General features: G+C 42.6%; 1 protein-coding gene across 1 annotated transcript in view; it reads right to left on the reverse strand.

Annotated features, from left to right (window-relative positions):
- The window catches only part of VDR (vitamin D receptor), a 91,834-nt gene extending 79,427 nt beyond the window's left edge, over positions 1–12,407 (reverse strand). Inside the window, exons 1-2 of the mRNA XM_027844264.1 lie at positions 12,335–12,407; positions 10,964–11,071 (exon numbers count right to left, since the gene is read on the reverse strand). The gene's annotated coding sequence lies outside the window, so the exon portion shown is untranslated. The remainder of the gene's footprint in view (positions 1–10,963; positions 11,072–12,334) is intronic.
- Positions 12,408–14,294: the final 1,887 nt, after the last annotated feature.

Genomic DNA, 14,294 nt, shown 5'->3' on the forward strand with positions numbered 1-14,294 from the left:
GAAAGGTGGGGACCACGGTTACTCAGCTTTTAGGTCACTATTTAGCCTAGCCAGTTGCTACCTTAAATCTCAAAGAGAGGAGCTGGGAAGGTGAAGTAACAATGGTATACATGCGTATTAGCTAGTCCATTTAGAGGGGAAGGGCAGCAGAAGGGAATTAGCATTTACATAACATCACCATGTGCCAGGCACTATGCTAAGCACTTTTTACAAATATTATCTCATTTGATCTTCAACCCTGTGATGTAGGTGCAAATATCCCCATTTTACAGTTGAGGAAACTAAGGCAAACAGAGGTTAAATGACTTGCCCAGGGTCACACATCTAGTCTGAGGCTGGAAGTGATGTGAGGGTCTTCCTGACTCCAGGCCCAGTGCTCTATCCACTGTACCACCAGCTACCTCTAAAGTCCAGGTGGAAAGAAGTGGAAAGGGTGGATGGTGGGAGGGGGATGTATTTGGTAGCAGAACAGATGGCAAACTATATGCATTCAGTAGGTCTCCATTGGCCTGACGGCTGGCTGGATGGGAAGGAAAGCAGGCCAGTTAGGTACACTAAGATAGGTAAGTTCACACTCACTAGTCAGGATGACATCAAAGAAGAAGCCCAAAGCTTAGTGAATCAACTTGATGATGGATTGCAGAACTGGCAGGGAGAAGGGATCAGCAAGAGGGCTGACAGCAAAATGCCCATGCTGACTAGGTGAGGTATGTGTCATTAATAAACTATATTTCATTGTCAAGCTGACTATAACTTAACTCAATCATATCCTGGTCCTTCAAATGCTATTCACAATTCAGCACCAGCCAACTACTTGCCTACCCCTTTCCCTGGAGGCCTACCCAATTATTATCAAGTGGATAGGGCTTCACACTAAGTTTTGTTTTTGTTTTTGTTTGTTTTGGGTTTTTTGCCCAATTTCTCTGGGAAGGGAATCTGGGTCTGAATCCTGGCTTACTACCTGTGTGAATTTGATCAGGATACTTTGAGCTCTGTGAGCCTCATTTTCCTCATTTGTAAAATAAAGGGGCTGGTCCTGATGACCTACAAGTAAGTCATCTATACCATGTTATAGTAGTAGAAAGAGTTATATCGGAGTCAGGAGGACTGAATTCAAGGCTCGACCCAATTTTGGTCCATTGACTTTTTTGGGCTACTGTTTCCTTACTCTAGAAATAAGGGAGGGATGGGATTAAATGATCTTTGAGATCCCTTCCAACTATCACATGGAATGTGGATGAAGAAATCCAGTTGTGGTTGAACTCTTGAAAGCTGTTTGTCCCCAAGTGGAAGTTCTGTTCTACCACCAGCTCAGACGTCCTAGTCATCTACACAAAACACAAAACTCTCAAACTATACCACAGAAAAGATCCCAGAGGGAAAATGGGGGTGGCAGTGTATATGACCTCTTTCTCCTTACTCTCCTGAGGTTAGAGTATTACTTGTTCCTTGCTGGTTTAGTACAGGGATGTTGGACGGTAGCTCCATTTCATTCCTAACTACTACATGCTAGGGATGGGATTTCTTCCACTGTATACATTTAGACAAGATTCCATCACAGCAAAACAATTTGGAGTCTTGTAGAGTTCATCATCATGGAATTTCGCCTGAGGCATCCAGAAAAGTCCCCCATTCTCTCCCTTAAAGTTGAGGCAACACAGAGGTTGGTGTGCCAAGTGGGAAGGGCGGAGATAACTTCCCAGTCCTGGCAGGAGCATTTAGAAAAAAATAATTCTGAGGGCAGCTAGGTGGCACAGTGGTTAAAGCACCGGCCCTGGAGTCAGGAGGACCTGAGTTCAAATCCCGTCTCAGAGCAGACGCTTGCCACTTACTAGCTGTGTGACCCTGCAGGTGCTTTCCCTGAATCTCTTTGACCAGTCTAGCATTGCTCTATTCCCTCTCCCCAAGCACCCCCTCTACCACCAGTGACTGCTGTCTCTTCACAAGATGTCTTAAGCTTGGGTTTGAAGGCAAATTAACTGGACTTAATAACTAGTTTACTTTATGAGAAGATTCACAGGATTCAAATTGGAGTCTAGGGAAAGGGATCCCCTAATCAGCCTGGAAGAAGAGAGATTGTAGCTCAAGTCCAGTCATGACTGGTACATGCAGCTCACCCACAGGAGAGAGGAAAGCAGAGTGGACTATTGGAAAGACAGCTGGATTTGGAGTTGGTTGGGACCTAGGTTCAAATTATAGCTCTGCTACTTACTACCTGTGTGATTTGGAGCAAGTTTCCTCACCTCCCTGGGCATCTGTTTCTTCATTTGTAAAACAAGAAGTCTGGACTAGATGGCCATCAAGATTTTTTTCCAGCTCTAAATCTATGCCCCCATGAAATGCTCACTAGAGTTACTTGGTAATTACTGAACTGTTAATTACTGGGAACAATTTTGAGGAGAGGAAGTCAATTGGAATAATTCATATATCTACTAACCTGGACGGAGGCCTTTGGCAAGTGGGTGGAATAGCAGGCAAACAGTTATTAGTGTGGCCAACCGAAAGTCGGTGAGTGCCAGTACAGCATTTCCTACAATTTGTGGAGTACCCCCAGGAGCACGGTGCTCAACTATGCATGGCTTAGAAATGGATTAAGTTGTTCTTTGCTGGCATGTTGCCCCATTCACATCCTGCCCACCCCCAAGCTCAGTTCTGCCCTACCCCCATTCCTTCTAAGGATAGACAGAAGTCAGAGGCCACAGCACATACCAGCCTCTGAATAATTGGTCACTAGAGCCTATTAAACATCAACCAATTATCCAGAACCCTGAAGTAGTTAGGGAGCTCAGAGGACACTCTATGGTCCTCCCCTTCCCTACTACTCACCTCTGCCCTCTGCTTCCCCTCTCCATCCCTCCCCCTCCCCACACATCATTATCTCTACAGTGTAATATACCTGCAACCTTTCTCTCAAGGCTTAGGTTGTGTCCATAGGATTTCTCAGAAAGAACCTACTCTTGGTCCTACCAGAAAAATTCCTACTGAACTGTTTAAGCATTAACTGAGCAAGCATTCCATGCTTAGTCAATCAATAAGCATTTATTAAGCTCCTACTACATGCTAGGCACTGTGCTAAGAGCTGAGGATATAAAGAAAGGCAAAAGACAGTTTCTACTCTCAAGGAGTTTATAGTCTAGTGATAAATGAATACAACTATGTAAAAACAATATATACAGGATAAATTGGAAATAATAAAGGGAAGGCACCAACATTAAGGGAGATCGGGAAAGGCTCCTCATAAAAGACAGGATTTTAGCTGGGACTTAAGGAAGCTAGGGAAGCAAGGAGGAGGAGATGAATAGGGAGAGCATTCCAGGCATGGGGACAGCCAATGAAAATGCCCAGATTCAGGAGATGGAGCATCTTATGTTAGGAACAGCAAGGAAGCCAGTGTCACTGGATCACAGATAGTGGGGGTGTGGGAGAAGGTAAAGTGTAAGGACACTGGAAAGGCAGGAGAGAGCTAGATTGGGAAGGGCTTTGAATGCCAAATAGACCCACTCCAGACAAATCCCAGGCAGTTAACATTTGTGAAGAACTGCTGCGCACAAAATCATGGAGGGGTTACAAAATAAACAGTCTTCCAGAAATAAGAAGATTAGACAATTTGAGCCATTGAAAGTGAAATAAGTTTTCTAGTCCAACACTCTTTTTTACAGATAAGGAAAACGAGGCTTAGAAAGGTGAAGTCACAAAGCTCCTTTGTGGCAAAACCTAGATCATGGGATTTAGAGCTAGAAGGGCCTTTTGGGATCATCTTAAATATCAATGTACTTATTTTGCAGATGAGTAAACTGAAGTCCAGAGAGTTTTACTTTTCCAAGTTTAAATAGCTAATGGGTTACAAAGTCAGCATTTGAACCCAGATCCTCTGACTCTGAATCCATAGCCTTGTCTATGAGATTCACTTTTAATTCTAATAAATACATTTCTTGCCCCACTGTCTTTGATTTTTTTTGTGAGTCCAAAAGTAACAATAGATTCAAAGACACACTTACAGTGCTCATGATAAGCATTAATAAATCCTTATTGATTAACCAAAAAGGAATAACTTACTACTTGTCCTTCAAATTTCAGATCATCCCAATTATCATGAACTCTCTCTTCACATAATTTTAATTTTCATCTCAAGATTACTGCTTTCCCATCTTTATGTCTGTTTTCATTCTGAGTCAGCGACTTAGCCTACTTGGGTTTTCTACCCAAAAGGGCCAAACTTAATTCAAACCTAACTCAAATCAAAGAGATAAATTAAATCTACTAGTTGGTGTGAAGTCAGCCAGCTCTTTGGCTCTGACTGTAGAACTGTTCCTACATCTCAAGTGCCAGCAAGTGACACACACCAGATGGGTCGCCAGCTGGCCTGAAATGAGCCATAGTGACTGAGATATTGCACCTTGCACAATACCTCAGAGTGTAGATGGTTGCATGAAATCGAGTGTCAGCCAAGTGTCCGCAGATTTCTTGGCCTGCTTCACTCTGTCTAGGCTATATATTTTCCTGCTGGCACGATGGGCCCCATCTTCCTTGAGACCAGGACTCTTCCCCAAGCAGAATGAGGACTTTGTGCAGTATCCGGTTCCAGGAATACTGCTTAATTTGTTCCCTGGCAAGGACCCCAAATGGCAAATGAGAGTTTGTAAGTGTGACATGTACACATACTCCCGTAGCCCCTACTTCTCCTGCCTGACTTTTCTATGACTCTTTAAAGTTTGAAGACTGCTTTACATAGATTTTCTCACGTGACCCTTATTATCATCACCATTTATAGATAAAGAAATTAAGTCTCAGAAAGGTTAAATGATGTTCAAGGTCATAAAATGAGTATGTATCAAAGGCAGCACTTAACCCATCTGGCTAACTTTAAGGTTGGCCCTCTAGCCACAGTGTCTTTTGTGATATAAAATGAAGATTCCTATTCTCAGTTTATGGGAAAGAAAAGGAAACTGACTCCCAGAGAGGTAAAATATCTTGCCTAACCTTGAAACCATGTCTCCTGATTCCTGAGCCCCACATATTCCTATCCCTCATTCCTCCCAATTCTCCTTCATCCTTACTGTGACCTGCAATTTCTCTACCCCTAAGTATTTTGCCATTCCTCTGTTCTGGCTACATTCTCTTCACTTCCCAGTCTTGACCCCCTGGTGAACCTGGTCAATTCTACACTCTACTCTTGAATCCCACGTTCATTTGTCCATTGATGCTCATACTTTGCCAAACCCCAACCTTGAATTATTCCCACTATTTGCCTCTGTTACTTCTCATGTGCTGCTGAATACAGCTGGAGGAAGTCATACAAGCATACAGACTAGATATAGTACAAATTTATGTTACCTAATTTCAACTGGGCCCTCAAGGCAAGCTGCAAGGCAATCTTTTTTGTTGTTGTTCGGTTGTTTCAGTCGTATTCAACTCTTCGTGATCCCATTTGGGGTTTTCTTGGCAAAGATACTGACGTGGTTTGCCTTTTCCTTCTCCAGCTCATTTTACAAATGAGGAAAGTGAGGCAAATTTTTACTCCTCTATAATTGATTTTCTATCTCACTCATGAGATAAAAGCCTGCTTCAGGTACCTATTGGCTGTGGGACCTTGGACAAGTTACTTAACTTACCTCAGCCTTAGTAAAATAGAGGCAATAATAGTACCTTTAACATGTGCAAACCTTAAGGTGCTATATAAAAGTTAGCTTGTCAAGTCTTATGGACTGTGCCTTCATATCCCCTCCTCTCTACTGACACAGCCACCACCCTAGTTCAAGCTTTTATCATCTCTCATCTGGACTACTATAATAGACTCCTATTGGTTTCTCATTCTCATGCCTCTCCCCATTCCAATCCATCCTCCACATAACTGACCAAGTGATTTTCCTAAGATGCAAGTCTGATCGTGTCACTCTGTTGCTCATTAAACTCAAGTAGCTCCCTAGTGCCTCTAGGATCCAATACAAATTCTTGTGTTTAACATTTAAATCCCTTCACAACCTGGGACTCTTTCTACCTTTTTAGCCTTCTTACCCATTACTCCCCTCTTTGAACTCTGTGGTCCAGGCATACTGGCCTGCTTGCTGTTCCTCACATGCTACACTCTATATCCCATCTCCAAGACTTCATACTAGCTGTTTCACATGTATGGAATGTTCTACCTCCTTACCTCCATTTCTTGGAATCTCTGGTTTGCTTCAAGGCTCAACTCAAGCATGACCTTTACATAAAGCCTTTCTGCTTTATGTAACCCTCTGGCTGCTCGTATACTCTCTCCCAAAACTAACTTCTATTCACTTTGTATATATTATGCATACTTATCTATGTATGTGCTGTGTCTATCATTAGAATGTAAGCTTCCTGAGGATAGGGACTGTTTTATTTTTGTCTTTATATTAGAGGGATCTGTCTGATCATGAACCCCATAGCCTTAGGACAGAATAGGTTTTTTTTTTTCCCATATGTAGCGACAGTAGCATGTGACAACTGAAATCAAACCTCTGTGTCCAAGGAAACCTGCTCTATCTTTAGCCATTTAGTCCCTCTATCTCTGATCACCAGGGAGTTGTTTTTACCTTGCCTACTGTTTCCCCTGGTACTTAGTACGCTTGACCTGTGGTCTTTTGGCCTTTTTCCTTATATGGTCAGGATCTGGCTCCCTTTATTTTTCCTCATTAACTTGCTAATTTAGATCAAGGCTGTTCTGTTGCATGGTAGTTAGAACCATAAAAGTCTCAGTTAGGAGAGAAAAACAGAGTCCTGGCACATCTATCAATTGCAATCTCCCTTCATATTGGGTTAAGGGAAGGTGGCTGACCTTCTATATTAGTCAGAAGAAGAAAATAATCTGAGAGTGAAAATTTATTAGTCATATTTCAAAGATTCAAGGTGACCCCAAATAAGTGGCTGGGTACTGGGTAAGAGTGACTGCAGGCAGTAATGTGTTTCCTAAGGTGAGGGAAACTTGGAGAATCTGAAGAAGAGAAAAAAAGACTGGAGGGGGTGGTCATCTGCCCTCAGATGTTTTAGAACTCAACCATAGTCACCCTAATCACAGTCCAGGGAAAAGGAAGTGTTTAAAGTGACTCTTCAGTATATATAGCCACAGCTATGATGAACAGCAGTGCAGGAGGGATGCTGAAGTTAAGAAAGGAAGTATTACAGCTACTAAATAAAATAAAATACCAGAAAGAGATTGCCTTACTGCTTGCCTTGAGGGCCAAGCTGAAATTAGGTAACATAAATTTATATTAGATCTAGTTAATATGCTTGTATGACTTCCTCCAGCTCTATTCAGCAGCACATGAGAAGGAAAAGATGCAAATAGTGGGAATAATTCAAGGTTAGGGTTTGGCAAATTATGGGTGTCAACGGAGAAATGAACATGGGATTCAAAAGATTATTCAATATGATCAGGTTGGATTTATACCAAGAATACATGGGATGGTTCATCATTAACTACAAACATAATAGACTACATTAGTAACAAAACAATAAAAATCATGAAATTATTATCAATAAATAAAGAAAAAGCCTTTGACAAAATACATCAGTTATAGTATCTATCTAAAACCAAATGCTAGAACAATTTATAAGGGACAAACACTGGAAGCCTTTCCAATAAGATCAGGGTAAAGCAAGGATGTCCTGTGTCACAGCTTGTATTTTATGTACTTCTAGAAGTGCTAGCTCTAGAGATATGACAAGAAAGACACATAGAGGAAATCAACAGAATTTTATGTAGTTGCAAATTATATTGTAATTTGCTTTGAGAACTTTAAAAAGTCAATCAAAAAATTAAGTGAAATAATGAGTAACTTCAGTAAAGTAGTAAGATATAAAATAAACTTCCTGCAGGAAGAGATAGAAAAATAAATTCCCTTCAGAATGTAGCTCATGCTCAGCACAGATTGCCCCTCCCACAGAGGAGACTTGGTGGGGGCAGACTTGTCTAGCTCACATATTATCCAAAGTTCCAAAAGTTTCCTTCCAAAAGTGGGGAGGCAGAAAAGTCAGGCAAAGAAATGATACAGAGATATGGAAATAAGGACAGTGGCCATATCTGGTTCTATGTTTCTCCTGACAACCCTAGTGGAAAGCTTGGGGTGAGAGAATCACCTCCCCATTAATCAAGACAGGGAGTAGCAGAAAAGAGCAAGCTGGGGATGGAAAGGAGGTGATGATCAGCCCAGAGTTATAGAGCCAGGAGTGGATGCACATGCAGAGGATCAAAGCATCAAATGCATATGGTTGGTGAGAGGAATTTAAGTCCAGTCCACATTCCCTTTGCTTCCCCTTCTGTGAGGAAACTTTGTTCCTTTAATCTGCCAGAACATGTTTCTTAATATTTACTCCTTCAGTCTGTGGGGGGAAGAAGATAGTTCTATCCTCCAGCTACAAGTCATATTATAGCCTGTTATACTTTGTTTTAACATCTGCATTTGTATGCTCTTTGACATTTCTATTAAAGTATACGAGCATTAATACTGATTTAGTTTAAGGCTGTAAATGCGCAGTTCGAAATTTAGAGAAGAGAAACTAACCCATAGGGAAAATATCCAGGTCAGGCTGGAGTAGAAGTGAACTGATTAGGGAGAGGGTTTTCTGTAATTTTAGTAATATTTCAGAGCATAATTTAGATTGTCTTTTCAAATAGGAAGAGGAAGGGAAGATAGAGGGAAGGAGAGAAAGAAAGAGAAAGAGAGAGAGAGAGAAAGAAAGAAAGAGAGAGAGGCTGACTGACTAAAGGAGAAATAGGCCAGATGGAATGAGAGATGGAAGTTAGTATATTTGTTCAAGTAATCATATATAGTACCTAGCCAAAACCCCAACTGGGTACAAAAATAACAAAGTGAATAAAACAAATTTGGAACACATTTCAGATCTATATGATCACAACTACAAAACAGACTCCATAAGGAAGACAAATAATTAGAGAGAGAACTATTATTCAAGGTTGGGACACTCTAATACAATATAAATGATATTATCTAAATTAATTTATATATTTAATTTAATACCACACCAAACTACAAAGTAGTTACTTTATAGAACCAGATACAATATAAGATTTATCTGGATGAACAAAAGGTGCAGAGCCACTAGAAAAGTAATGAAAAAAAGAAGGAAAGGCTGGGGGGAATAGCACTTTGTTTTGAAGGTTCTGTTGGGAGGAGGCATTGGGAAGTGATAGTGATGAAGAAAAGAAAAAGCATGAACATTTGAGCTAAATCTTTTTTGGGGGGAGGGGGGCTGAGGCAATTGGGGTTAAGTGACTTGCCCAGAGTCACATAGCTAGTAAATGTTATATGTCTGAGGCTGGATTTGAACTCAGGTCCCCTAACTCTAGGGCCAGTGCTCTATCCACTGCTCCACCTAGCTGCCCCATGAACATTTGAAAAAAAAATGTATAGTATACAAAAGGAGAATGGGCCAGTTTAAGACTACCTAGAAAAGAAATCTTCATTGTTCAAGGAAGAAATAATAATAGTTCATATTTGTAAATTGCTTTAAGGCTTACAAAGCCTTTTCTTTATAACAATCTTTCCAGGGTATTAAGTATAACTTAAACCTACTTTATAGATGAAGAAACTGAGGTTCAGAGAGATGAAGTGACTTGTCTGAGGTCCCATGTTAAGTGTTCAAAATTCGACCACAGGTTTTTCAGGACAAGGCTTTTTCCTTTACTCTCTACTGCCTCTAGAAACCAATTTAACTCTGGCCCAAGTGTAAAGGCTCATAATTCTCCCATACTGTGGCAGTCAGGAGAACAAGAATATGCATGATATAATAGAAAAAGTACTGAACTTGGAACAAGTCACTGAACCCCTCAGCCTTTTTCCTTATCTGTAAAATAGGGTAATAATATCTACCTATTATTAGCGAGATTATTGTCCCAGTTCAGACTTCTGGGACCTCCTGACACTTTGACCCTCTGCTCAGAGAGACCCAAATTGACAGCCTACTCAGACTAGGAGGTTGTTGAAAGTGGTTCTAGAAGAATTGCCCTGGGCCAGTATCTGGCTCCAAGGATCAATATGAGACAAAATGTAGTGAGGTAGAGAACTGGATACTTCTTCATCCTGCCTTGAAGGGGAAAGGAGCTGCCTTGTTCTGGCCCACTATCATTCCCCAAATTTTGCACAGCTGGCCCTGAAGAAGTGTTGGGTTTGTGCTTTGGAAGAGTTCAAGAGTTTCACTTTATTTTTATCTATGACTTGATATCAAAGAGAGAGCAATCCTAAGGCAAAGTGAGAAGATTCCAGGAAATAAATTACCTGAATCCTTCACATTACTTACACAAATAAAGAACAACTGACCCAATCCAATCCCAAAGAAGTAAAATAGGTGAAGGGTTAGTTTTCCCACTGGGTTCTCTCCCTTCTCACCTTTAATCTCTTCCCAGATTTGGGGATAGGAAGGGCTCAAAATATTGTCCCTTCCCCCCCCAGAAGCCCATATCACTGATGACCCAAAGACTCACCAAACCCATAAGCCTGTGATCTGGTTGAAAGACGGTTTGTAAATTTCCTAACTTTTTACAGTCTGAGTCATCCCCACAGCCTAATGAGGCACCAAGGCCTCTCCTCAAATGAATTGAAAAAAGGAAGCAGCAGGGTCTGGGGCCAAAGAAAAAACTTTGATGCCTCTATTATCCCCTTAGGGATCCCTACCCCCCAGGATGAAGACTAAAAAGCTATTAAAGGGCTACTATCTCTAGGGCAATCTGGCTGTATACCAATCCTGTCTTTTTCCCTCCAGGAGGAAAGAGAACCTTTTCTTATATCTGAGCAGGGAGAAGAGTAGCGGCAAGAAAGATAAAAGGTTCCAGTTCAACCCCTCTCATTGATAGCTCTGAGTAGGGTGAAGAAACCTGGCTATCCAGATCTCTTCTTCCAACTCAAGGCATGACCCCTCTTTTGCCCTTCCCCAAAGTCATTTGGTAGAAGTCACAGTCCTTGTCTCTGCACTTTGAACTCACCAGCAGAGGTCATCGGCTGAAGAGATCACTCAGGGGTGAGGTGGTAGGCAGGAGAAAGCTGGACCATTTCAATGACAACTCTGGAGTACTAAGACCCACCACCAAATCCTGAGAAAGGAATGGCAAACACATGTAGTCATACCTGGGGTGGTCATTCCCGGCTCCTTTCAGAAACATCCCAGAAAACCCCAGGGCCATTGCTTCTTGGAAATGCCTGTTTCTTTGCCCTAACTAGCCCATACTAACCTCCTCATGGAAGACAGCCACTTAACAATGATTTGGGGGCAGAGCTGCACTCTGTTCTGGAGTGTTTCAGCAAAGCTCAAAGACGATCTACTTACCCAGGCTCTAGCCCCCCTGGCTGTGTCTGAGCCCAGACAGGAGGCTGACTCACTCACCACACGGAGGAGGAGAAAGAGGAGGAGGAGGCTCAGGAAGGGCCCAGACACAGCCAGGCTAGGGGCACCCTGCCGGTCCCACCCCCCTCATTCCCCAGGTATCAAGGGCGTCATCCTTGATCTTCTATTAGCCAGAGGGCTAGACCCTCTCACCTGGGCAATCTTGGCTCTCCACAGCTCCCTCAAACCCCACATGCAGTTTCTTCGCAGAAACTTTCCCAAGTGGCTTTCACTCATTCCCTCACAGAAATTTCTCATTTCAGCTCACTTCACCTACTCAAAAGCAGCTCTGGAGTCTCCTCCTCACTCCGAAATTGTCCCAGAGGTGCCATACTTTCATCCAGCCATTCTACAACCCTCCCCAAGGCCTCCCATCCCCTCAGCCACACGCACACGCTCTGGAGGCACTTCCTTAATTAAATGGCACCGTACTAATAATGATAGCTGTAGAAAATTCTACTTTAAGAAATCCTACTCGATCAGCACTGTATAGGAGTCTTAGAGACCCGTCTTGTGTGTTTTACGATTCCCTGGGGGAAATGGACAAAGATAAACAGCGTCCTGGTGAACTCTATAACTACCTACAGTTACCAGTCTCCTTCAACTCCTCTCCCGAGGAGTAGCACCCCGGCCTCCCTTCTTCCCATTTTCAACTCGAACGCTTTTTGACTGGGGGGTAGAGTCAATTCTTTTTCTACCGCAGCCTACAGTACACTTCCGCGCTGGGCAAAAACTCCCAACACTCCGTTCTTTCTCCTAGCTCAGTGTCCAGCCTGACTCGTGGCACCACATCCTGGCACTCACACCGTGCCCTCACCTCCCAGCCTTGCACAGTGGTCCAGGGGCGCACACACTCGTAGGCACATACACTCTCCTCCCCCACCCCCGAGATCTCTAGATCTCCACTCCACACCCAGTCCCAATCTCGGTCCCGGTCCCAGCTCTGAGCCCCGTCCTGGTCCTTGCTCCGCACCTGGTCCCCGAACACGCCCGCTCTGAGATTGGAACGGCTTGCGCTCAGAGGCTGCCTTTTGACAAGAAGAGACAGCCCCGCACCTGGCCCCGCCCCCTGGCTCTGACCCTGCCTACAGACCCGCCCCATCATTTTGGCCCCGCTCCTGGGTCCCAGTCCTCTCCAACCAGTTGCTGGAGTAGGCTGAGCTCGATCTGCGCCGACACCATCTTAAGTTTGGAATCAACCACTCGCTCGTGGAGGGGGCGGAGGAACCTATCCCATGCGTCCCTGAGGCTTTGGGAGCAAGATGGGTTTCCACCCTCTATATTTATGTCTCTCAGTCACTGCGACTCTGAAGATTCACGTTCTGGCTTTTATGTGTTATTTTGTGGACAGTTTCCCCCACCCCCCCACCTTACAGTGGTACCGGCCATCGCATTTTCCAGGTGCGTCGCCCACACCTGGATTGGTCTGCGCTTTCTGGATGTTGTTAGCGCCCGTCCTGTAGACTATGGGAGTTAAATATTTTTTTTCCACTGACTTTGGAGAGGAAAACGAGGGATAACATAAACCGTCCTTTGTATTTCGACCCAAGTGCCAACGCAAGCATGGTGTTTCTTTTTCCTCAGGATTTTAATTTAATTTTTTTGTTCTGAACTTGACAAACACCAACCAAGACGAACAATTCTATATATTTCAAGGTGGGGGGGAAGTATTATATATGAAGCCGAGAGTCTCTCTTATGTATATAGTTCTCAAAAAATACACAACAAATTAAATCGTTAGGTCCAAAGCTGTTCTACTCACCTAGGTCTCCCTCAGAACCTCCTTCCGTTTTCTTCTGTGCTTATACTTTTCCCCCTTCTTTTTTGCCATCACTGTCACTAATCTTCTTACTCCCCTTTCTCCCCAAAGTCCTCCCTTGTAACAAATAAGCATGGTCCAGTGAAAAACAAATCCATTGGCCATGTCTGAAAAAGTATGTTCCGTTCGACACCTCTAATCGCCTTGTGAGTTCCAGAGGTCTGGAGGACTCGGGTCCCCTGGGGTTAGAGCTGACTGGCAGTTGCGGGAGCTGCCGCATCAGAGAAGACCATCACTGACAAATGAATTGGGCTGAGCCTGGCCCTTTTACTGGCAGACATAACCTGGGAGTTGTTTGGACAAAGTCTAGAGGAAGGGAAATGTAAAACACCTAATTGGCAGTCCTTGATTTTTCAGTCTTCCCTCAATTGACGGGTATACCATTAATTCCCTTAATTTTTCTGTGAAATAGCCCCAAATGGTATCACTGGATCAGAAGATGTGAGTAGTGATTTTTTTTTTGCTATAATTCAAATTTCTTTCCAGAATGGTTGGATCAATTCACAATTCCACTAATAGTACATCACTGAGTCTAATCTCCTCCAAAAATGGCCAATTCCCCCCCTTTTTTTGGTCATCTTTGTGAATCTGTTGGGTGTGAGGTAGAATACTGGAATTATTTTAATTTGCATTTCTCTTATTAGTGATATTGAATATTTTTTTCATATCATTATTGATAGCTACTTAGGGGAATTGCCTATTTATAGCCTTATCTATTGGTGAATGGCTCTTTTTCTTCTATATTTGAATCAATTCCTTGTATGTCTTAGACATCAGAACTTTTATCAGGGAAACTTTCTGCAAAGATTTTTTTTTTTTTTGCTGGCTAACTCATTTCTCATTTTAATTGTACTGATTTTGTTTGTGAAGAAGCTTTTCAATGTTACATAATAAAAATGATTCATTTTATTTATTGTGATCTTCTCTATTCCTTGTTTACTGAAGAAATCTTCCTCTGTCCATAATGGTGAAAGCTACTGCCTTCCTTGATCTTTATGATGTGACCTTTTATGTCTAGGTTATGTGTCCATTTGCAGTTTATACTGGTATATGATTTGAGATGTTGGACTAAACCTAACTTGTGCCAGACAGCTTTTTAGTTTTCAGAGCAGTT

The sequence above is a fragment of the Vombatus ursinus genome, unplaced genomic scaffold, assembly GCF_900497805.2.
Source record: "Vombatus ursinus unplaced genomic scaffold, bare-nosed wombat genome assembly UNPS02014941.1, whole genome shotgun sequence".
NCBI classification, from domain to species: Eukaryota; Metazoa; Chordata; class Mammalia; order Diprotodontia; family Vombatidae; genus Vombatus; species Vombatus ursinus.